The sequence below is a fragment of the Microcaecilia unicolor genome, chromosome 6 (assembly GCF_901765095.1).
Source record: "Microcaecilia unicolor chromosome 6, aMicUni1.1, whole genome shotgun sequence".
Classification (NCBI taxonomy): Eukaryota; Metazoa; Chordata; class Amphibia; order Gymnophiona; family Siphonopidae; genus Microcaecilia; species Microcaecilia unicolor.
The window spans coordinates 227,603,070-227,629,243 of NC_044036.1; the positions used below are offsets into that span (position 1 = coordinate 227,603,070).

General features: G+C 45.0%; 1 protein-coding gene across 2 annotated transcripts in view; it reads left to right on the forward strand.

The window, feature by feature from the left end:
- The window catches only part of FKBP15 (FKBP prolyl isomerase 15), a 1,277,056-nt gene that overhangs the window by 1,248,815 nt on the left and 2,067 nt on the right, over window positions 1-26,174 (forward strand). The window lies entirely within an intron of this gene.

Genomic DNA, 26,174 nt, shown 5'->3' on the forward strand with positions numbered 1-26,174 from the left:
TCTGGCCCAAAGTCCTATCACCCATCCAATCATCAGAACACAGCCTATAGGAAACCACAGGGAACAGAAACCAAAATGGACACCATGAAACTACTCCTAATAACCTACTCCTTAACACTGATCCATTCAACACCAACCAACCCACTCGCAGAAAGTAACATCACACCCATACTATACAATCATCAAAGACTAATTTATTGTCAGTTTGATGAGGTGTGGCGTATCTGATCAAACAAAGGGTGTTCAATCACAACAGAAGGGAAAGAAAGGCCCAAACAAACCCACCTTAACTAAGAAACGACAACTACTAAAATTCCACACAACACCAAACACAGATGATCCATTCCAAACAATCCAAGTGGGCTACATCAACGCCAGATCCGCTGTAAATAAAACGGCAATACTAACAGATTGGATCACGTCAGATAACCTTGACCTACTCTTCATTAATGAAACCTGGATCCACGATCAAAAGGACCCTATAATCCTAGACCTGTGTCCTCCTGGATACAAAATCACACACTGGACCAGAAAAGGAAAAAGAGGCGGAGGCATAGTACTAATCTATCGATCCCATTTTACCATCAAAACCACTGCCGAGACCATAACACCCCAACTTGAAATTGCCTCAATCAGAATCCATAACAAAACCCTACGGGATCATCTGAATTGTGTCCTGTTTTACAGACCTCCAGGTAACTGGAATGAAGGCCAGACTAACGTCAGGGGCTTCATTTCAAACACATGTGTAACCAACTCCAATATACTAGTATTCGGAGACATTAACCTTCATTTAGAAGACCCAAACTCTATCAACGCACGAGACTGTAAGGAATTCCTCCGCTTATAGGATCTTAAATGGCCACAATTGCAAGCAACCCACGTCAAAGGGCACACACTCGACCTCATCTCACACAAGCTTTCAACAGACCAGAATTTCATAATAACAGATATCAAATGGACAGAAACACCTTGGACCGACCACTACAAACTAAACTTGTCCCTACACTGGAGGAAGAAGGGTTCACAACAAACACAAGAACACATATCCTACAGCAAAAGAGGTCAAGTAGACACGAAAACATTCTGGCAACTGATGTACAATAACGAATGGTCAGCACAAACAGACTCCATTTACTACCTCATAGAATGGGACAAAAGATGCAAAGGTATACTAGATAAAATAGCACCCTTACGAACAAGAACCTCACGCAGGCATAACTCAATACCATGGTTCAACTACAAACTGAAAAAACTAAAAACACACTCCAGGAAACTTGAACGAGCATGGAGAAAAACAAAAGATGAACACACACTCAACAAATGGAAACAAATACTAAGAAAATACAAATACGCAATAAGGCAGACCAAAAGATTTTACTATAAAACTAAAATAGGGACAGATTACAAAGACACAAAGAAATTATACCAACTCGTGAACAAAGTCCTAGACACCAACCCGGTCACTACAACGAATACAGACATCCCATCGGCAGAGCAAGGTCTCTTCCCCAAGGAAAATGGAAATATCCTACTCACCCCGATACCAAAAGACACCAAGAAAAAAATTAATGGCATCACTAACTACCGTCCTGTAGCATCGATCCTATTAGTAGTCAAACTGATGGAAAGCATGGTAACCAAACAACTTACAGATTATATATACAAATTCTCAATATTACACGAATGACAGTCAGGTTTTCGCCCCCTCCACAGCACTGAAACAGTACTACTCACTCTCCCAGCCAAATTCAAGCAGGAAATAGCAATAGGCAAAAACATACATCTCCAATTCGACATGTCTAGTGCATTTGACATGGTAAATCACAATATATTAATAAGATTACTAGATAAGTTCGGGATTGGTGGAAACATACTTAATTGGATCAAGGGTTTCCTAACTACAAGAACCTACCAAGTAAAATCAAACTCTAGCATATCACCACCGTTCCACAAGGATCACCGCTATCACCAATCCTCTTCAACCTAATGATGGCCCCACTAGTCAAGTCCTTATCCACTCTAGGCCTTAACCCTTTCATTTATGCAGACGATGTCATAATATACATTCTGTACAAATCCAAACGGACTGAAATCACCAACGAAATCAAACTCCGCTTAAACATCATGGACTCAGGGGCAAATGTATTTCAGCTAAAACTCAATAAAGAAAAAACACATTGTCTCATCCTCTCATCCCAACACAGCGCGGACAACCCCACAACTATCAACACCCCAGACTACACCCTTCCTATCTCAGACAGCCTGAAAATCCTTGGCGTTACAATAGGCCATAACTTAATGCTAGAGAGCCAAGTGGCATCCACAACAAAGAAAATGTTCCATTCAATGTGGAAACTCAAACGCTTGAAACAATTCTTCCCGTGGGATACATTTCGCAACCTAGTACAATCAATGGTACTAAGCCTCTTAGACTACTGCAGTAGAATTTACGCGAGATGCAAGGAACAGACCTTAAAGAAGCTTCAGACCACTCAGAACACGGCAGCTAGGCTTGTATTTGGAAAAACGCGATATGAAAGCTCAAAACCCCTCCGCGAAAAGCTGCACTGGCTCCCAATCACATTGCCTTCAAAATCTGCATCCTGGTTCACAAAATAATCTACGGTGAAGCCCTTGGATACATGACAGACTTGATCGACTTACCAACTAGAAACACATCAAAATCAACACGAACATATCTAAATCTGCACTACCCAAGCTGCAAAGGCCTCAAATACAAATCAACTTACGCATCCAGCTTTTCCTACATAAACACACAACTGTGGAACACATTACCAAAAGCCTTGAAAACGACGCACGACCACCTAAACTTCCGGAAATCACTAAAAACTAACCTATTCAAAAAGGCATACCCTGCTGATCCAACCTAAATGCCTGATCTCTGCGACACAACAAAATTAAAGTATGTAATGGCCATAACTCAATTCTTCCGCTGTACATTTCCCTAAATGTGACTGTGCCACATGAACTTTATCCTACCACAATATCACTTTGTATTTGTTCTCACCGGAGCCGGCAAATGCCCTCCGGTACTATGTAAGCCACATTGAGCCTACAAATATGTGGGAAAATGTGGGATACAAATGTAATAACCGGATCCAGAGGAATAGGGGGCACCCAGCTGGATTTAGTATTGATCTGAGTTCTGTCAGGGCTGTTTTCTTTGTTGTCAAAGAATATCCGAAGCTGAAGTTTTCTATGTTTCAACGGTTTTTATTGATGACAATAAACATTGTAAACATAGTCCATAAATTCAAACATTTCGTTAACCTAAGAACAGGTCACTGTTGCATACATACATCATAACTGCATCATCAATATTTTCTATCATCGTTTTCTCCCCCCCCCCCCCCCCCCCCCCCCCCCGGGTTAACATCTTTACAATAATCTTTTTACTTCATAGCGTCTAGTCTTTTCCAATATCTATTACAGGACTATACCCATTTACATCCTGAAGTGCTTATCTCCGGAACACCTCATTTGCTAAGGCGTTCCAAGTCTATTTAGCACCGCACTTCGTGCTTTGTGGGATATGTTTTGCAAATACTTACTCCATATATTAATAAACTCCTTTCTTTTCTTTGGATTACCATAAGCCGTCCTAGCCTCCCAAAGCATTAATTCATGCATCCTATTTCTCCAGTACCAAAAGGAGGGTGGATCTTCTTGCATCCAGTGTTTAAGTATGCATTTTTTCCCCACTGCATATACCTTGCATAAAAATAGCTCTATATGTCTGTTTGCTATCCCATATGCATCCCTTTTGTTCAACAACACTCCTCTCCAAGAGGGGAGTAATCTTTGCCCTATGAGATGTTCAATATAATTCTGTATCGCTCTCCAAAATAGTTTTATTCGAGCACATTTCCAGAATGCATGCAAAAAGGTATTACTTTCTCTATTGCACTTGGAGCATTGAGCTTCGCCTATCCAACCCGCTCTTGCTGCTTGATTTTGTGTTATGTATCCCCTGTGTATTACCCTATATTGACTCTCCTGTAACTCTGCCCCACCTACTTGGTGTGGTATATCTTTTATCAATTTTGCAAAATTTATTCCTTTCAATTCGTATCCCAGATCCTTACTCCATGCCTCTTTAAGTATCTCGTAGGTACGGGGGGGACTCAGTGCTACTAAAGCTCTATGTAAACTCGATATTGATACCTGCCCGTGTGCATCTCCCTTTAAAAATTCACGAAGCCTGCAACCAAGCTTCGTGCCTATTGCTTCTTGATCCATACTGCCCCAGTAATGATGTAGTTGTCTATATGAGTAATGATCCTGGTTGGCTAAGGACAATCTTTGCTGCAGATCCTGGAATCCATACAACCCTCCCTCCTCATTAACTAGGTGTTCGAGCAAGGTAATCCCCGCCCTTGACCACCTATCAAATATACCTTTCTCCATTCCCGGTGGAAAGTCCCCATTTCCTTTTAGTGGAAGCTGATCGCTAACATTGGGGTTTTGCTTCCACATCTGCATAAGCGATCGCCATATGCTTCTCATTGGCCGTAGCAATATACTTTTTCGAAAGTTTAATGGTAAATTTTTTGTTTTGGCCTGCAATATAAAATTCAGGTGCCAGGGCTCAAATAGTGTTCTCTCCCATCTAGTCGGCGTATACTGGTTTGTATCGAGCATCCAATCCCTAAGATGTCGCAACAGGCAAGCTTGATTGTATCGTTTTATACAGGGTAATCCCACTCCCCCCTGCATCCAGCCATCATACAGATATTCAAAACGAACTTTTGATTTCTTCCCCCCCCACAGGAACTTTCGGATTATCCTATTTAACTTTCTGATATCTTTACCCAGTATATGTAGTGGCAATACCTGCAATATGTAGAGCCACCTTGGGAATATAATCATTTTAAACATATTGATTCTGCCTATTAAGGACAGGGGCAAATGATTCCATCTCTCCAGAGAGCTGCTGGTGTCTTGTAACAACTTTTCTATGTTGATTTTATATAGATTAGTAGTATCCATAGTCAAGCGCACTCCCAGATATCTGAACGATTCCTCCGCCCATTTTAACGGTAGTTGTCCTTGCCATTCTCTAACGTGGGCTCCCTCCCTCTGCATAGCTTCAGACTTCTCTAGATTTAGCTTAAAGCCTGAAAAGTCGCCATACTCTGCCATACACTCAATGAGAGCTGGTAGTGATTCCTCTGGCTGAGTCACATGTGCTAATAAGTCATCAGCAAATGCTGCTATTTTAAAAGTTTCCGTGCCCAGCCTAACTCCCTGTACATCGGGTGTTTGTTGAATATTTCTAATCAATGGGTCTAATGTTAATACAAATAGTAAAGGTGATAGTGGGCATCCCTGCCTTGTTCCCCGACAAATGGGAAAGGGAGGGGACAATATTCCATTCGCCCACACCTGGGCTTGTGGAAGATAGTATAATGCTCTAATTGCCTCCTGAAAAAACCCTGTTATTCCATACGCATCTAATGTTCCAAACAAAAAGTCCCATACTACCCTGTCGAATGCCTTTTCGGCATCGAAGCTGACCAGCACCGACGGCGTGGCCCGCTCCGCTACCGCCTCCAATGTTACCAATATCTTTCTCACATTTTTTGTAATATTTCGACCCTGTACAAATCCCACCTGTGAATCTTCAATAATATCTGGCAGAATTCGCGATAATCGATTTGCTAAAACCTTGGCAAATAGTTTAGCCTCATAATTGAGTAGCGAAATTGGCCTATAAGATTCTGGTTTCTGTGTGTCCCGTCCAGGTTTTGGGAGCACGATGATCTGAGCTGTTCTCAGGGAGATGGGCATTTGTTTTTCTTGTACTATGGCATTAAACATTAATGTGATGGGTACCACTACTTCATCCCTCACCATTTTATAGAATTCTCCTCTATATCCATCTGGTCCCGGGGCTTTCCCCAAGGGCCCCTGCTGTATGGCCCATGCTACTTCATCTTCCATTATGGGGGCATTTAACATTTCTTGGCTCTCTATATCTATTCTCGGAAGATTTTGTCCCTCCAGATACATTTCACTATCCATCGGAGGTGGGTCTGGGACATCGTACAGCTGCCTGTAGTAATCCTGCAAAATTCTGTTTATTTGGGCATCTTTATTTTCTAAAGTTCCATTGGCCGAATATAGTGCGTTTATTTTTTGGGGTCCTTGCCTGGGTTTTGCTAACCTAGCCAACATCTTTCCCCCTCTGTTAGCATATTTATATAATTTATATCTGTAAGAACCATAGTTGTGTTGGGCCTTTCTATGAAGTCTCTCATTGAGGGTTTGCTGCAGTTCTAAAAGTTGGGCTTTTAGTGTGACAGTATGTTGGCGTCCATATTCCCGTCGTACCCGTGTTTCCTTCTCTAGCCAAATCTGTTCCTTCTCCCTTGCCTTTTTTTGATGGCTAGTATATGCGATTATCTCTCCCCTAAGTACTGCCTTTGCCGTGTCCCAATAAAGTATAGGAGTTGTTGTATGTGCCTGATTGGTGTCTTGGAACTGCTTATATTTTTTAATTATAAAATCTCGGAATCCCTGATCTTTGTATAACCAGATAGGGAACCTCCACTGGAACTGTCTAACCTCTCTCTCCATAGGCTCCCATACGGTCATTACCATTGCATGATCTGATATTTTAATGGGGCCTATTTCTGCACTACATATTTTAGTAAATATTGAACGAGATATGAATATATAATCAATCCTCGACATGGTGGCATGTGAGCGAGACAAATGAGTATAGTCTCGCTCTATGGGATGCAATGTTCGCCACACATCCACCAGGTCCAGGACCTCACTTAACACATCCAGTCCTCTTGATTCCATCCCTGCACCTCTTCTTCCCCCCTGTGATCTATCCAGTGTGGGATCCACTACTGCATTGAAATCTCCCCCAGCTAGTATGGGTGTTCCTTCAAAACTTGTTAAATGGTGTAAAAGTTGTTTGTAAAAAGCTTTGTTATACGTGTTAGGAGCATACACATTACACACAACCACTGGTTGACGTTCTACAGTTAAATGTACTATTACAAATCTTTCCGCATCATCAGCTATTACTTTGTGTGTAGTTATTTGCACCCCTTTCTTGATTAGAATTATGACTCCCGCTTTTTTTGCCTGCGCTGGGGATTCATAATATGAGCCCACCCACCAACGGCATAATTTCTCATGTTCCTTGGCATTTAAATGCGTTTCTTGAAGTAATGCTATTGACACCTTTTGCTTGTGGAGTGCTTGGAGTATCTTCTGCCTTTTATCGGCGAAGAAATACCTCCCACATTCCATGTCACTACTTTAAGGGCCATTAGGTGACATCGTAAGTTAGCTGTAATATTACCTTGATTCCTTCTCTGACTGAGTGGGGAGGGCATCCCAGCCTATACCCCCCCCCCCCCCTGTAGTTGATCCTGTTTCCACATGGGTGCTCATCTCGTGTGTCGCCTACTGTGTTGCCTGTATTCCCCTGTTCCTCTGTAACCATGAAGTTTTTGTTCCTCATTATCCTTCTCCCCCTCCCTCTCCCACCCTCCCCCCTACTACCCAACTTCCCCATATTCTTATTAGCACCTATAGTGCTCTACTTCCGTGCTTCCGACCAGGGATCCCTTCTAGACCAATCCTTGCTTGTATGTTATTTAACCCCTTCCCCCTCACTTTACCTTATTGACTTTACAAACAATATCAACAACTTCAAAACTTTATAACTCTGCATAAAATAGTCACTGGTCTCCTCACCACTTCTGCTCTTCCTCTTACTGTAGTACCAGTCTCTCTTTTATTATCCACCGTACTATTCAGGTTTTGCTCGACGTTCTCGGCCTTTCTTCCTCCAGCCGGTCCACAAATGCTTGAGCGGCTTCCACCGTGTCACAAAATTTGACTGAGCCATTGTGCTGGATTCTCAATTTTGCTGGATATAATAAATTGAACCTTATCTGCATTTTATGTAGTCGCCCACATATTTGCGAGTATTGCTTGCGCTGGAGGGAAACTTTGGTAGAATAGTCCTGAAAGCACAGTATCTTATGTCCGTCCACCTCCAGCTTCTCTCCTTTCCGAAGAGCTATTAACGCATCCATCTTATGTTGATAGTGTAGCATTCGCAATATGACCACTCTTGGCCTTGTGTTAGTCTCTTTTCTTGGACCCAAACGGTGTGCTCGTTCTATCTTGATTGGTCCCGCGGTACTTTGGTTGGTCAAAATCTTGGTGAGCCATGGCTTCAAAAAACCTCTCAGTTCCGCCTCTGGTATTGATTCTGGTATGCCTACCAGCCGAAGATTATTCCTTCGAGATCGATTCTCCAAGTCGTCCACTTTATCTTCCAAGGTTGTCACCATTGCTTGTAGATGCTCGATGGATTTCGATGCCTCCTGCGAGGAGGTTTCCACCTCCCCCAGTCTCTGTTGAACCTCCTGGAACTCATTGGTAAACGTGGTGATTCTTTGATCCATTCCTTCAAGCTTGTCAATTATTTGCTGTAATTTGTTGTTCATGGTTTCCTCCACCGCCATTTTTACCTCCGTGACAATTTCCGTGGCCCAAACGGAGCTCACTGATGGTGACGGTGGGGAATTTTTGTCCGCCATCTTTGTACCCCCGTTCTTATTCTTCTCCGGCTCTTTCCTGGAGCTTCTGGTCGCCATACAGCAATACACGGGGCAGCTACAGTCTTTTCAACAGATTTAATACTATTCTTTGTCCCAGTTTCTCAGCTGCAGTGGGTTAACTCGGCTTGTTATTATGTACTGGATACTGTTTTATTAGTCTTTGTCTCTATGCTAAGAATTCCTCTGTCTCTTTATTCTTCAATTGGCACAGTTTCATTTACAGTGACTGGTGCTGTGTTCCTTGCTCTTGTTTCCCCGTGCTTCTCTGCCCATTAGCTCTCCGCCATTTTCTCCCGATAGCACGTTACCTTGTCCTCTGCTCTTCTTGCCCCACGCTCTTATCCGTCCTCTGCCGCAACCTCATCTGGCTGCTCCTACCTGCGATCCCAATCGCCCGTTCCAGAGCACATCAGCGAGACCCTTTTGTCATGATCTTCCAGGTCTCCCGCCCGCATCGGGCCCGTAGTTCCGCTCCCTGCTTCTTGCTGGCCGCCTCCTGCCCCGGCTCCACGTGGTTGCGGTCGGATGCTCAATCGCCGTTTTTCACCGCGCCGTCTTTACCAAGCGGCTTCGCGGTTCTCAATTATGCGCCTGGGACTCTCCTCCACAATAACCCGTCCACTCCGTCTTGTTCTGGGGGTTGGGGCTGTCTTAATCGATAGGATCCCTGGTCGTTGCCTGCAGGAGCTCACATTACAGCGGCCATCTTGGCTCGCAGCTCCACCGGAAGTCAAGCTGAAGTTTTCTAATAAATTTCTCCAGGTCCAATCGAAATTGAAACTCGTCAAACTGGGTCATAGGGACAAATGAAAGGCCTTTGGTCAACAGGGAAACGTCCGCAGCAGACAAGGTGTGAGATGATATATTGATCACCACCGATTTGGGGGGGGGGGGGGGTCCTGCGATCTGGTGAAAGGATGTGATCTCGCCGGCTGGCCGGCCTCTGTTGCATCTCTAGGTCTGTTTGCCCCAGCCCCGCTCCTCTAAAAAATCTTCACCATTCCATATCATCATGCTGATCAATCCATAGACTGGTGGGTTGTGTCCATCTACCAGCAGGTGGAGATAGAGAGCAATCCTTTTGCCTCCCTATATGTGGTCATGTGCTGCCGGAAACTCCTCAGTATGTTCTCTATCTCATGGTGGATATCACTTCAGCCAGACGAGTTTCCGAGCTCCAGGCGCTATCATGTCGGGAACCCTTCCTGCAGTTCACTGAGGCAGGAGTGTCTATTTGCACGGTGCCTTCCTTCCTGCCCAAGATTGTTTCTCGTTTCCATGTGAATCAGCAGCTCTGCCTACCCTACTTTCGTAGGGAGGACTACCCAGAGGAGTACTCTGCTCTCAAATATCTAGATGCGAGACGAGTCATCATCAGATACTTGGAAGTGACCAATGATTTCCGGAAGTCGGATCATCTGTTTGTGCTGTTCGCAGGTCCTCGTAAGGGTCTGCAGGCATCCAAGCCTACAGTGGCACGATGGGTCAAGGAAACCATTGCAGCGGCTTATGTGGCCGCGGGGAAGATGCCGCCTATCCAGCTGAAGGCTCACTCCACTAGAGCACAGGCGGCCTCGATGGCAGAGGCCGGGTCCATCTCCTTGGAAGAGATTTGTAAGGCGGCAACTTGGGCATCGGCTCATACCTTCTCCAGTCATTACCGCTTGACTGTGGCTGCTCGGGCGGAGGGCCGGTTTGGAGCTTCAGTGTTGCGGTCAGGGATTTCTATGTCCCGCCCTGGGTGAGTACTGCTTCGGTACATCCCACCAGTCTATGGATTGATCAGCATGATGATATGGAAGGTAAAATTATGTATCATACGTGATAGTTTTTTTTCCATTAATCATAGCTGATCAATCCATAGCCCCTCCCAGATATCTGTTCTGTTTATATTCTGGTTGCATTTCAGGTTCAAGTTTAGTCCTCTGTTCCTGTTCAGGAGGATCTTCGTGTTCAAGTTTTTTCGATGGAATTCTTCTGGAGTTGAGACGATTTTGTGTTACAGTGAGCTGCTGCATTCCTCTCCCCTCCGTTTTACGGGGCTGGATTGAGACCTAAATTCTGCCGGCGCTCCCTCCCGCTTCGTGCGGCTGTAGGGCAGCTTTGTACCCCTCCCGCTTCGGCGGTGTTGGGGTCAGTCAGCTCCTCCCGCGGTTGCAGGATAAGCCAGATCCCCCCGCATCGGCGGGTGTGGTGTCCCTCCCCCGCTCCGCGGGGAGGAGCTGGACGGATTCCCCTCCCCCACTTGTGTGGGGATGAGTTGGGTTGATTCCCCTCCCCCTGTGCCATGGCGGTTATCTATTTTCACATACTCCTCGCCCTGCTGGCCGTGGGGGCGGTGTTGGACTACTTCTCTCTCCCTCCTCCAGATTTCAACCCCTTCTTCCACCTCAATCTCACTGTTTTTCCTCCTTTGAAGTCCACTCTATCCGCCTTTTCTCTCCTCTGCCTCTTCGAATAGCGGTCATTTATCGTCCCCCTCATAAGTCCCTTTCATCCTTTCTCAGTGACTTTGACGCCTGGCTTGCCTTCTTCCATGATCCTTCCTCCCCCTCTCTCATCCTTGGTGACTTTAATATTCCTGCTAATGATCCTTCCAACTCTTATATTTCCAAGTTACTCGCTTTAACGTCCTCCTTTAATCTCCAACTGTGCTCCACCTCCCCCACTCATCAAAATGGTCACTGTCTTGATCTCATCTTCTCCTCCAACTGTTCACCCTCTAGTTTCCTTGCCTTTGATCTTTCCTCCTCTGATCACCATCTTATAACTTTCACACTTAAATCTCCTCCCTCCCAGTCCCGTCCTATCTTATCTAATTTATCTAGGAATCTTCACGATATTGACCCTTCATCTCTATCCTCCCATGTTTCAAACCTCCTCTCTACTGTGGCACCATCCACGTCTGTCAATGAGGCTGTTTCTTCTTACAACAATACTCTATCCTCTGCCTTAGACACTCTTGCACCTTTGATGACCCGCCCTGTAAGGCGTACAAAACCCCAACCTTGGCTGACTTCTAATATCCGTTACCTACGTTCCTGTACCCGCTCCGCCGAACGCCTCTGGCGGAAATCTCGGGCCCTTGCTGATTTCTTACACTTTAAGTTCATGCTGACCTCCTTCCAATCTGCTCTTTTACGTGCCAAACAGGATTATTATATCCAACTGACCAACTCTCTTGGCTCTAATCCTCGACTTCTCTTCACCACATTGAACTCTCTCCTCAAGGTGCCCCCTCCCCCAACTCCCCCTTCATTATCTCCTCAGACCCTTGCTGAATTCTTTCACAACAAGGTTCAAAAGATAAACCTTGCTTTCTCTACCTCACCACCTCTCCCTCCACTACGTTCCCCTCTCTCTCCTTCCCCTCATTCCCTTTCCTCCTTTCCTGAAGTTACTATTGAGGAAACTACACTTCTCCTTTCTTCCTCAAAATGTACCACCTGTTCCTCTGATCCCATTCCCACCCACCTTCTTAATGCCATCTCTTCTGCTCTTATTCCTTTTATCTGTCACATTCTCAACCTCTCACTTTCCACTGCGACTGTCCCTGCTGCCTTTAAACATGCTGTGGTCACACCTCTCCTTAAGAAGCCTTCACTCGACCCTACTTGTCCCTCTAATTACCGACCCATCTCCCTCCTTCCTTTTCTCTCCAAATTACTTGAGCGTGCTGTTCACCGCCGCTGCCTTGATTTTCTTTCCTCACATGCTATTCTTGACCCACTACAATCTGGTTTTCGCCCTCTCCACTCAACCGAAACTGCGCTTACTAAAGTCTCCAATGACCTATTACTGGCTAAATCCAGAGGTCAATATTCCATCCTCATTCTTCTTGATCTTTCCGCTGCTTTTGACACTGTCGATCACAGCATACTTCTCGATACCCTGTCCTCACTTGGATTCCAGGGCTCTGTCCTTTCCTGGTTCTCTTCCTACCTCTCCCTCCGCACCTTTAGTGTTCACTCTGGTGGATCCTCTTCTACTTCTATCCCTCTGCCTGTCGGCGTACCTCAGGGTTCTGTTCTTGGTCCCCTCCTCTTTTCTATCTACACTTCTTCCCTTGGTTCATTAATCTCATCCCATGGCTTTTCCTACCATCTCTATGCTGATGACTCCCAAATCTACCTTTCTACCCCTGATATCTCACCTTGCATCCAAACCAAAGTTTCAGCGTGCTTGTCTGACATTGCTGTCTGGATGTCTCAACGCCACCTGAAATTAAATATGACCAAAACCGAGCTTCTCATTTCCCCCCCCCCAAACCCACCTCCCCACTCCCCCCGTTTTCTATTTCTGTTGATGGCTCTCTCATTCTCCCTGTCTCCTCAGCTCGAAACCTTGGGGTCATCTTTGACTCTTCTCTCTCCTTCTCTGCTCATATCCAGCAGATTGCCAAGACCTGTCGTTTCTTTCTTTACAACATCCGTAAAATCCGCCCCTTTCTTTCCGAGCACTCTACCAAAACCCTCATCCACACCCTTGTCACCTCTCGTTTAGACTACTGCAATCTGCTTCTTGCTGGCCTCCCACTTAGTCACCTCTCCCCTCTCCAGTCAGTTCAAAACTCTGCTGCCCGTCTCATCTTCCGCCAGGGTCGCTTTACTCATACTACCCCTCTCCTGAAGACCCTTCACTGGCTCCCTATCTGTTTTCGCATCCTGTTCAAACTTCTTCTACTAACCTATAAATGTACTCACTCTGCTGCTCCCCAGTATCTCTCCACACTTGTCCATCCCTACACCCCTTCCCGTGCACTCTGCTCCATGGATAAATCCTTCTTATCTGTTCCCTTCTCCACTACTGCCAACTCCAGACTTCGCGCCTTTTGTCTCGCTGCACCCTACGCCTGGAATAAACTTCCTGAGCCCCTACGTCTTGCCCCATCCTTGGCCACCTTTAAATCTAGGCTGAAAGCCCACCTCTTTAACATTGCTTTTGACTCGTAACCACTTGTAACCACTCGCCTCCACCTACCCTCCTCTCTTCCTTCCCGTTCACATTAATTGATTTGATTTGCTTACTTTATTTATTTTTTGTCTATTAGATTGTAAGCTCTTTGAGCAGGGACTGTCTTTCTTCTATGTTTGTGCAGCGCTACGTATGCTTTGTAGCGCTATAGAAATGCTAAATAGTAGTAGTAGTAGTGGTGAGCTGGGCAGAGTATCCCTTTGTGGGTGTAATTCTCTAAGTGCTGAGTCCTGCGGGTGGAGCTTTGATATCGACATACTGAGGAGTTTCCGGCAGCACATGACCACATATAGGGAGGCAAAAGGATTGCTCTCTATCTCCACCTGCTGGTAGATGGACACAACCCACCAGTCTATGGATTGATCAGCTATGATTAATGGAAAGAAAATTATCAGGTATGATGCATAATTTTACCTTGTCACTCCTGCTCGAGGATTCTGAAAACACTGAGGACAAAAAGATGACCCGCTTGTTGGTGGAAGAACCGCATCATCCATACTCTTAGTGGTCCAGGGGTACACCCGCTCTTGCTTATAATCCTCCTCATCACAGGAAAATTTCTTTAGCTTGACTTTCCTTATTGTGTCCCTGAACTGACTCAAGGTTTGCTTAAGTTGCTCATACTTGTTATAAAAAATGTCATTGGATACTTTGGCCTTAAGGATTTTGAGTTCCTCAGCCAGTTTCGGGTTTTCCGCCTCTAAAACAGTTTTACTTTTCTCAATGACAGCCAACATCAAGTCCAAAGAACAATGCTTTATATAAGGTTCTGCAGCACTTTTTTTTAACAACTTAACATATTTTCTCACTATGGCTCACACTATCAAAAATGGTACCAAGTTTTTTGTTTTTTTTTCTTGGAATGTGCATGGGCTCCAACACCCAATAAAAGAAAAAAAATCTGTTTAGCACTTTTAAAAAATGAAAGCACAAATCATGTTTTTGCAAGAAACACATCTCCCAGATATGCATCTTCTCATCAAAAATGGTAATTGGTTAGGTGATTCTACCAGTCTCCATCTAATGGTAAAAAAGGAGGAGTTGCTATTATATTTGCTAAAAATTTAACAGTTAATCTCCAAAAGGAAAAAAAAGATGCTAAAAGACAATGGCTTCTGTTAAATGTAGTTTTAAATGGTTTAGAACTAAATTTGCTTAATGTTTATGCCCCAAACAAAGATGATTCTTCTGTTTTCCATACAATAGCTGAAAAACTGGCAGAATACCTTCCAGTTCCCATTATCACAGCCGGTGATTTTAATATGCCTCTAGACACATGATTAGACAGATAATCCAATACAATGTACCATATACCTAAAGCACACACTGCCTTCATCTCTATGATAAATACATACCAACTGATTGACCCATGGAGACAATTTCACCCAGATTCTAGAGAATACATTTTTTTTTCTAACCCTCATCACAGTTTTACAAGAACTGACTACTTTTTAATTTCTAATAATTTACTCGAACCAACCATTCTTCAGATATAGCTCCACTTACAATCTCAGAGCATGCGGCAATCTCTATCACTCTTCAACTCAATGCATTTACTTCCTTGAGAAAACCCTTATGGAGATTTAACAGCAGTGCTTTTTTTGTGCCGGTACGCCATGGTATGGCGTACCGGCACCTTTTTTTTTTGCCCCCCAGCGAGTCCTGCACTTTCAGTCCCCTAATTACTTTTTTTTTTTTTTTTTTTAAAGACTCAGCAGCGCGAACAGTGCAGGCAGTGATTGAAAGAGCCTGTCATCGTCAGAGCTTCCCTCTGCGAGTCCCGTCTATATTGTTTCAACTTCCTGTTTCCACATAGGCGGGACTTGCAGAGGGAAGCTCCGACGCTGACAGCCTCTTTCAATCCCTCTCTGCACCGTTCGCGCTGCTGAGTCCGACGCTGGCAGGCAGTGGAGAAGGAGGACGGGCTGGAAGAAGAATCGCTGGACATGGGAGAGGGGAAGGGCAGGAGAGAGAGGAGAATCGCTGGGCATGGATGGGAGGAGAGGGCAGGGAAAAGAGAATTGCTGGATATGGATGGGAGGGGAGGGCAGGGGAGAGAGGAGAACTGCTGGACATGGGTGGGAGGGGAGAGAGGAGAATCGCTGGACATGGAAAAGAGGAGAATTGCTGGACATGGAGGGGAGGGCAGGGGACAGAGGAGAATCGCTGGACATGGAAAAGAGGAGAATCGCTGGAAATGGATGGGAGGGGAGGGCAGGGAAGACAGAATTGCTGGTCATGGATGGGAGGGCAGGGAAGAGAGAATTGCTGGACATGGATGGGAGGGGAGGGCAGGGGAGAGAGGAGAATTGCTGGACATGGATGGGAGGGGAGGGCAGGGGAGAGAGGAGAATTGCTGGACATGGATGGGAGGGCAGGGGAGAGAGGAGAATCGCTGGACATGGATGAGAGGGGAGGGCAGGGGAGAGAGGAGAATGGGCATGGATGGGAGGGCAGGGAAGAAAGAATTGCTGGACATGGAGGGGAGGGCAGGAGAGAGAGGAGAATCGCTGGACATGGAAAAGAGGAGAATCGCTAGACATGGAGGGGAGGGCAGGGGAGAGATGAGAATCGCTGGACAGGGATGGGAGGGGAGGGCAGGGAAAAGAGAATTGCTGGATATGGATGGGAGGGGAGGGCAGGGGAGAGAGGAGAACTGCTGGACATGGGTGGGAGGGGAGGGCAGGGGAGAGAGGAGAATCGCTGGACATGGAAAAGAGGAAAATTGCTGGACATGGAGGGGAGGGCAGGGGAGAGAGGAGAATCGCTGGACATGGAAAAGAGGAGAATCACTGGACATGGGGGGAGGGCAGGGAAGACAGAATTGCTGGTCATGGATGGAATGGGAGGGCAGGGAAGAGAGAATTGCTGGACATGGATGGGAGGGGAGGGCAGGGGAGAGAGGAGAATTGCTGGACATGGAAAAGAGGAGAATCGCTAGACATGGAGGGGAGGGCAGGGGAGAGATGAGAATCGCTGGACAGGGAGGGGAGGGCAGGAGAGAGAGGAGGAATGCTGGACATGGATGGAGAGGAGAACAGGAGAGGAGAATTGCTGGACATGGATGGATGGATGGGGTTGGCGGGGAGAGAGGAGAAATGCTGGACGGGTGGAGGAGAGGGGAGAGAGAATTATTGCTTTATATGGATACAGGGGAGGGAAGAGAGGAGAAATGCTGGACATGGATTTAGGGGAGGAGAGAGGAGAAGTGCTGGACATGGATGGAGGGGTTGAAAGAAAAAAAGAAGATGCACATGGATGTTGATGAGGGAAAGAGAAGAAAGGAGAAAAACTGCACATGGATGGAGAAAATAGGCAAAAGCTGGATCTACGTTATACCTCCTCCAGTCAATTCCATGGAGGAGGACCCAGCTTTTATATTTAACTCATGTTTATTGATGGTATACAGTACAGAACATTTCACAAATGATATTGTTTATATTGTGTCAAAAGTTACCAACATTCATTTTTCCAATTTTCTTCCCCATTCAACTTCCCCAAACTGCAACATCTTACTTCTGGACTTTATATTAATTCGTATTCATTCCCATCCCCTCCCAACCTTCCCCCTAACTACCCCTTGCTTACCCCCCCTCCCTGTGTCCATCATTCATTATTTATCTAGTTTTGGTCACACAGTTGTTACAAGTTTAACAGATAGCTGCGAGCTGCAGGGGTTAATGTATTCCAAAAGGGGGTCCACTGATATTGGAATTGTTTCCCCTTCATGGTATCAAAGTCCACTATACTTATGCGCTCCATAAGTAATAGCCATAACATTTTCATTCTCCATTGTTGGTACGTTGGGGCTCGTGGGTTCAGCCATTCCGTCAATATAACTTGTTTGCTCGTTATAGTGGCACAATTTACAAATGCTGCAAATCATCTTGCTTTGGTGTGCCCCAAATCCGGGCTCCCAAACAGCAGGGTTGGGTTATACTTCCAGTTTTGGTTCCAAAGTACATTAACATAGCTTATAATGTCTGTCCAAAATTTCTGTATTTTTTGTGCAGGACCAAAACATATAGCCTAGACTTGCACCCTCTACCCCACATTTAGGGCATTCCCCCCATGGAGAGAGACCGATGTAAAATTCTCGCCTGGGGGGGATGTGCAGTCTGAGGACAAATTTGTATTGTAGTTCCCAGAATGTTGCCTGAGTGGTTACCTTCCTAATCGAGAGGACATGGGCCTTAATCTGCGCAGCCGTTATATCTGTGGGGAGGTCTGCTGTCCATTGTCTGGACAAATTTTGGTAATCCAGTTCTCTGGCTGTGTCTTTTATGTGCTGATGATGGTAGGACAGCAGCACCTTTTGTTATGATTCTATGGAAAATGCCGTAGACAGCTCTTCCTGGGCATCTTCCGCAAGAGACTCCCAGGGCAAGGAGTGCACGTAATGCTTAAGCTGTGCATAATAAAACTGATCTGCCTCTAGCACCCCATACTCGGCCTGCAATTCCGAAAAAGGTCTCATATGTCCATCGTGGGTTACTACCTGCAGCAAGTATTTAATGCCGCATCTCTCCCATCTCCGGAACTGGGCATATAAATTGCCCGGTGCAAAGGCCGGATTTCCGCAGATGGCCAAAAAAGGTGTCACTTTTGGTCTGAAATGATGCAAGCGACAAATCCACCTCCACACCGCTTTCGCAAACGTCGTGATCCCGGCTTTGAAAATATGCACGATAATGTATCTAAGGTAGCTGGGACCCCAACTCCCAAATACTTCAATTGAATGGGCGCCCACTTAAATGGAAACCGTTGTTCCCAGTCGTTTACCTCCACCCCTCACCCCCACCGCCATGGCACATGACTTACTTAAATTTAGTTTAAAGCCTGAAAGCTGTCCAAATCTTCTAATATTTTCCAAAAGTGTCGGGACCGACCTCCGTGGGTGAAGCAATGTCAGTAGGAGATCGTCTGCATATGCCAGCACTTTAACACAGTGGTCCCCAACATGGACCCTTTCTACCTTCCCGTCTCCTACCAAGGTACATAGTAAAGGTTCTAATCACAAACAGTAATGGGGAAAGGGGGCAGCCCTGTCTCGTACCTCTCTGAATTACAAATTCTTGTTCTTTCAGGCCATTGACCAATACACTGGCCTGTGGTCCGTTATACAAGGCCCTAATGGCCTCCAAGTACCACCCGGCAAACCCCATATGTTCTAATGTGTAGAATAGGTAGTCCCAGTGTACTTGGTCGAATGCCTTTTCGGCATCTAGGCTCACTACCAGCGCGGGTGTCTTTCTTTCATAACAGGTGGCCATAGCCAGCAAGAGCTTACGCATGTTTTGTGTTGATTGTCTATTCCGCACAAACCCTACTTGTTCTTTGGAGGACCCAGCTTTTACTTATGGATGTATGGCAAGAAATGAAGAAGAAAGGAGGAAAGTAAAGAAATAAATGGAAAGGAAGCTCAGGAAACGGAGTTAAGGGAACAGATAGAGAGCAGCAGAATCAGAGACTGGGATGGATAGAAAAACAAAGTCACCAGACAATAAAGGTAGAAAAAATCATTTTATTTTCATTTTAGTGTTTAAAATATATCCAATTTGAGAATTTACATCTGCTGTCTTATTTTGTACTGGGTATACTGGAGCTGTAACAGCTTACAGAAATTATTTCTGATGAAAAAAAATCACATTATTTTTTTCTCCTATACTAGTATAATATTTTCAATGATGTCTGTTTATATGCGCCATAGCTGGTATAAGGGGTGTGGCTAACGTGGGTGTGGCTATCATAGGGGTGGAGCCATATGTGTTGACCCCGCCCGTAATGAGTACCGGCACCTTTTTTTCTACAAAAAACACTGCTTAACAGTCTATTATTAATGGATGATAATTAGAAGAACAGAGTTAAAAGTGCAACTATTGATCTCTTTGCCCGTTTACAAGATCCCAACATATAAACCAAATCACAATTTGGGAAGCTTTCAAGGCCACTATAAGAGGAGAGTTCATTGCCATCTCTGCACATCAAAATAAAGAAAGATATAAACACCTCACAGAATTGGAGAATGAACTAAAATTATCGGAACAACAATATATTGCATCTCCTAATCCAAACACACTCAACTCCATGTATCAAACCAAATACAAATATAATAGAATATGGAGTATAAAAGCTGGCCATGAGATCTTTATTCGCAATCAGTCCCAATATGCTGAACAGAATAAATGTAGTTTTTCTTTCTTTACAACATCCGTAAAATCCGCCCCTTTCTTTCCGAGCACTCTACCAAAACCCTCATCCACACCCTTGTCACCTCTCATTTAGACTACTGCAATCTGCTTCTTGCTGGCCTCCCATTTAGTCACCTCTCCCCTCTCCAGTCGGTTCAAAACTCTGCTGCCCGTCTCATCTTCCGCCAGGGTCGCTTTACTCATACTACCCCTCTCCTCAAGACCCTTCACTGGCTCCCTATCCGTTTTCGCATCCTGTTCAAACTTCTTCTACTAACCTATAAATGTACTCACTCTGCTGCTCCCCAGTATCTCTCCACACTCGTCCTTCCCTACACCCCTTCCCGTGCACTCCGCTCCATGGATAAATCCTTCTTATCTGTTCCCTTCTCCACTACTGCCAACTCCAGACTTCGCGCCTTCTGTCTCGCTGCACCCTACGCCTGGAATAAACGTCCTGAGCCCCTACGTCTTGCCCCATCCTTGGCCACCTTTAAATCTAGACTGAAAGCTCACCTCTTTAACATTTGACTCGTAACCACTTGTAACCACTCGCCTCCACCTACCCTCCTCTCTTCCTTCCCGTTCACATTTATTGATTTGATTTGCTTACTTTATTTATTTTTTGTCTATTAGATTGTAAGCTCTTTGATCAGGGACTGTCTTTCTACTATGTTTGTGCAGCGCTACGTATGCCTTGTAGTGCTATAGAAATGCTAAATAGTAGTAGAAGTAGTCATATGCTTGCCAACTATCTGAAAAGGAAAAGAACTAAAACACAGATACCTATAATAAAACAAAAAAATCCAAATATTTCTTATACTAAAACAAACGATATACTTGAAGCTTTCCACAAATTTTATTCAGAACATTATCAATCAGAACTTCATATGCCCAATCTCTGCTACAAAATTTTCTAAATAATATCTTTTCTCCTTCTTGGGCCACAAAAGAAAGAGATTCACTTCATTCCCCTATAACAGAATAAGAAATTCTAGCCTCTATTACCCAGTTAAAGTCTAGGAAAGCTTCTAGACCAGATAGTCTTCCTAGCGAATTTTATAAATTATTTAGTAAATTAACTCCCAACCTCCTCACTTTATTTGAACCAGGGGCGTATCTGGAATCCGGCGGTAGGGGGGGCCACAGCCAGAGAGGGGGGGCACATTTTTGCCTCCCTCCCCCCCCCCCCCCGCCGCCGCCTCTCTCCACCCCCTCCCCGCCGTCAACCCTCCCCCGCTGCTTACTTTTGCTGGCGCCGAGGTCCGACCCGCAATCTCCGTTTTTCGTCTTCCTCCGTGGCCATGCTTCCAGGAAGTAACGCTGCAGTGCTGATTCGTTGAATCCAGTTCGACGTCTGACGTCAGACGCCGAACTGGATTCAACGAATCAGCACTGCAGCGTTACTTCCTGGAAGCATGGCCACGGAGGTAGACGAAAAACGGAGATTGCGGGTCGGACCTCGGCGCCAGCAAAAGTAAGCAGCGGGGGAGGGTTGACGGCGGGGAGGGGGGCCAGGGCGAAATCTGCGGGGGCCCAGGCCCCTGTGGCCCCACGCAGATACGCCCCTGATTTGAACAACTGGAAAATGACTCTTCATTAAAAAACCCCAACAGATTTTCTGAGGATTTATCACTATTCTACCAAAACCCAATAAGGATCCCATGCAAGTCTTCAATTTCTGACCAATACCTCTACTCATTGTAGACTATAAAATATTTACAAAAATCTAACTCTTTACGTTCAATCATTGGCTTCGTTATTCATCCAAATGTGTTTATGCCAGGGAGATTAATTACCGGCAATGCCCGCTCATTTCATCAGATTTTCTTGCTTGCTAAATCCCTAGATCTACCCGTTATAGCAATGGCTATTGAAGCTGAAAAAACATTTAAAAATCCTAAGGAACTTGCTGGTGTTGCTTTTCCAGATTTCTGGACATATCACAAAGCTTTCATTTCATCAATTATCCCATCTCCCCAGACCTGATCTGTGCATAATACCTCCCAAACCCCAGCCCTCTCCTCCATAGAAGCCCTGAGTGGGAAAGCACCTATGTCCTATGCCACTCCAAGGAAGCAGTCTTCTGTGAGTCAGTTCTTCCCCCTCATATATATGCCATTCCATATTCAATACTCCAAACGCTAAAACTGTAGATCCCATAACACCCTCAAAGCCAACCCGCTCCCCCCTCCCCGTAGGGAGCCACTACTCATTCCATTCATTCATAGGCATACCTTTATCACCCCAGCCCTTCCCCCACAGCCATCTCCACTCCACACTTCTCACCACTCTTATACGTTGCATTCACACACTCACACAACTTGCCACCTATACATGAACTCCACAACCTCAGCAAAAAGCGGTGCCGATTCAGCTAAGGGAGTCTGCAGTCCCCCAATTAGTTCTTGCCTCCACCAGTACCCTGGCTCCCAGTTCACTTGGAGCCTTTATTATTGTTCTTCACTCTCTGACAGTGGAACCCTACCAAGCATCGTCTCACATCAGTACATTGTGGCTGAGGTCCCACTGATGCAGGCCCCAGGATGCCTTTCTTTGTAAGCAGGTCCCATACTTCTTCCATCGTAGACGACTTTTTAAGCACATCACTCACTGTCACCAGCAATTGAAACGGGATAGTTTATCTGTACTTCCACTTAGCATAGGCCATAGCTCTAGTGACTTTCAAAAGGTGTGTGTATCCTGGTATATTTCAATCTTCGAGTCCTTTTACTGCAGGGCTTCCTGTTCCCACACTTTACACAGCAGCTTTTCCTTATCAATAAAATTCTGTAACACACAATAATGTCCCCACAGTCAGCCATTTACTCACGGCCCAGCAAATGGTAAGCCCTCTCAATTGGTGGTTTAAGTCCATCATTCTGAGTCAGCTGCTCACCCTCTAATAGCCAGTGGTAAATCATATAGGCAACCTTTGCTACGTCCTGAAACTCTGTCATATTTGGGACCCTGTGGGGCTGCACTTCATAACGGCTTATGTGATTCTCCATTTTGTTCATCAAGTCCTTGTATTCCGTGTGCAGATTCTCCAGCCCACACTGTGTCTCCACTAGCAGGTCCTCACATACTGGCCTCTACATTATCGATCCATGCCACCATGTCCATAAGGTCTTCTTTGATTTCTTGTATTGTCTCTTTAATCTGTGATCTGATGAGATCTCTGCTTTTATTTCTCTCCTCTTGGATCAGCTCCATCTTAGTAATGCCTGCAGTGTCCAAAGGAGCTTCTGTTCCTATCTGCACCTTTGCCTGATTCAGCTCCACATGCCCTGGGCTCACTGGTTCCTCTTCTCCCCAGGCAACACCACGTGGGCCCCATTGCACCAAGTGTTCAACTATCTTGGTAGCCACTTAGTTTTCCATCCTCTTTTTTTTTTTTTTTGCCATCTTAACTCCCCATGCTTTTCAACTTTTTCTCCAGTTCTTGGGGGTTCACACCTCATGATAATTAACTTTGTTGGAGGTAAATTGCTCAGACTCATGACAGAGCACCTAGCTTTAGGCATCCATCTTATGCATTGTTGTCACTTCCTCCCCTCAAGACAAAGAAACTTGACAGCTAGTGGATCTGCAATAATGATGATGCCCATTCCTAAGGTCTAATTCCCCAGTTGCCATATTCTGCCCAACTTGTAATCTCTGGAGCAAATAGACTATTGCAACATCATTTACGTGGGTTCACCTAAGTGGCTGAGAGCCGTGGACTGCACCACTTTTCTAAGGTGCTGCAGTCTCAGAAATGGTTGTAAATTAACATAACCTTTGCAGGATCTTCCCCTTTTTCCTTTTGCATTCAAATCTGCAGTTCATGATTGTTTCATGTTGGGGCAGGAAGAAGGTAGGCTACAGTAGTCCTATTTCCCACATTTCCCTTAGCAAGGTCAGCAAAGCTGCTACTCCCATGTCTTGGCCTTGCACATCTTTGCTTCTCTTATATTTTATCCTCACGAGTTCAAAATGGCCACCGAGTGAAGCGGACATGTGTTTGCCCTCTGGGAAAATTTTCCTTTACTAAAAGCGATGCCTAAGAGGAGGGGGAAAGCGGCTGCCCCAGCCTCTCAGCGGCTGAATACCCCAACTCTGAGCGGCCCGATTGATACTTTTTTGCAGAGAGCATTGGACCTGAACGCGTCAGTGAGTGGCCCGTTGACGAGCTCCGTAGCAGTTGAAGGCTTACCGGAGAGTCCTGAGCTGGAAGTTACATTGAGCCCTGAAGAGCGAGCACCTCCCCCCATCTGAAGGGGGGCAGACTCAAGAAAAATGTCAGGAAGTATTTCTTCACGGAGAGAGTGGTGGATGCTTGGAATGCCCTCCCGCGGGAGGTGGTGGAGAGGAAAACGGTAACGGAATTCAAACATGCGTGGGATAAACATAAAGGAATCCTGTTCAGAAGGAAAGGATCCTCAGGAGCTTAACCGAGATTGGATAGCAGAGCCGGTAGTGGGAGGCGGGGATAGTGCGGGGCAGACTTATACGGTCTGTGCCAGAGCCAGTGGTGGGAGGCGGGACTGGAGGTTGGGAGGCAGGGATAGCGCTGGGCAGACTTATACGGTCTGTGCCAGAGCCGGTGGTGGGAGGCGGGGATAGTGCTGGGCAGACTTATACGGTCTGTGCCAGAGCCGGTGGTTGGGAGGCGGGGCTGGTGGTTGGGAGGCGGGGCTAGTGCTGGGCAGACTTTATACGGTCTGTGCCCTGAAGAGCACAGGTACAAATCAAAGTAGGGTATACACAAAAGTAGCACACATGAGTTGTCTTGTTGGGCAGACTGGATGGACCGTGCAGGTCTTTTTCTGCCGTCATCTACTATGTTACTATCTCAACCATGTGGAACTTGCTCACCAAAGTTGGCGTCTTCGACCCTGAGTTCGGAAGCGACTGTGGGAGTACGAAGAGGAGAGGCAGAATTAGATCATATGGGAGCTATGTTATCCACGGGGATTGAAGCAGTGTTGGTGGAGGAAAATGGCTCAAATATGGCAGATATTCCTGTTCAACAAGTAGAGGTAGGAACTGTCTCATTTGCAATGTTGCAATGAACTAAACCTCCAGAAGTTACACTAGATAATCTTTGGACATTAATAGTAGATTTGGGCAAAACGTTAATTCCTCAGATTCAGAAGATCAAACAGGAAGTGGACTGTGTGGAAGAAAAAGTTAAATGATTAAATTCGCAAGTTGAAAAACAAGCGAAAGATACCTAACAAACGCAAGAGATACAAAACACTATGCTTAAAGATTTAACTAATTTGAGAAGAAAGACAGAGATATTAGAGAATTACTCTAGAAGCAATAATCTTCGATTTATACATTTTCCTTACCTAAATTCTATTGCTCCAAGAGAAATACTAAAAATATATTTTAAGGGGATTCTTCAGATAGGGGAGGAAAATATCCCCCCATTTGCACGTTTACTACTTACCTCTTAGAAATCAACGTTTGCAAGATAATCAACCCTTAGATGTCACGGCTCTGTTAGAGACATCAGATACTGAACAAAAATTATCAGCTACTTTGGTAGCGACAGTTGCTCTGTCACCAGATAAAGTTTGGATATTAAAAATGTTTTACAAAAATCGTGAAAAATCCTTTAAGGGACTGAGAATTTCTGTTTATCCAGATGTCTCGAGGGAGAAGCAAGTACGTCGGAAAAGATTACTTAAAAAAAAACAAGAAACGCTTCAATTGGGAGCATCTTTTTTTCTAAAGTTTCCATGCAAATGCTTAGTTACCTACCACTCTGAAAAATTTGTGTTTTATGATCCCTCCCAACTTGAGTCATTTATTGCAACAAGAAGGGAAGTTGGAGTAGAAACTCCAACACTTAGTAGTGCTTGAAAAGTATATAAAGGACTAAACACACGAACGTTTAATCTCTCTAAGTGTATATTTTTCTTTAGTTTCCTTGTTTAAACTTCAACATTAACCTATTTTGAACTCCCCCTGTAGACTTTTGTTGATTTAATTATGGAATTTATGCAGAGAGAAATATTTCCTTTGGTAAAAGTTCCTAATTAAGCAACTTTCTTATGCAAGTATTGTAATGCTTGTAATTATTTGAAAAATTTCAATAAACAAATATTAACATGTTTTATCCTCGCATCCTAGTCTTAGTAGACTCCTCTACTTTTGCCTTTTAGGTTCACACTCGGCTCCCTCGTTCAACCCTAATCCTGGAACCCCTAAATTTCCCTCTGCTCCTTCACCTATATAGGTTCCATCTGAAGAAGTATTTTAGGGAAACATATTAACTGCTGTCCCTGTGTAATAGAGGGCTGCTGGCTGGTATTTTTATCATGCATATACAGATTCTGATCAAGCAATCCTAGAATATTACCTTTTTTTTAAGCAGAAAGACAAAGTGGGGTTCACA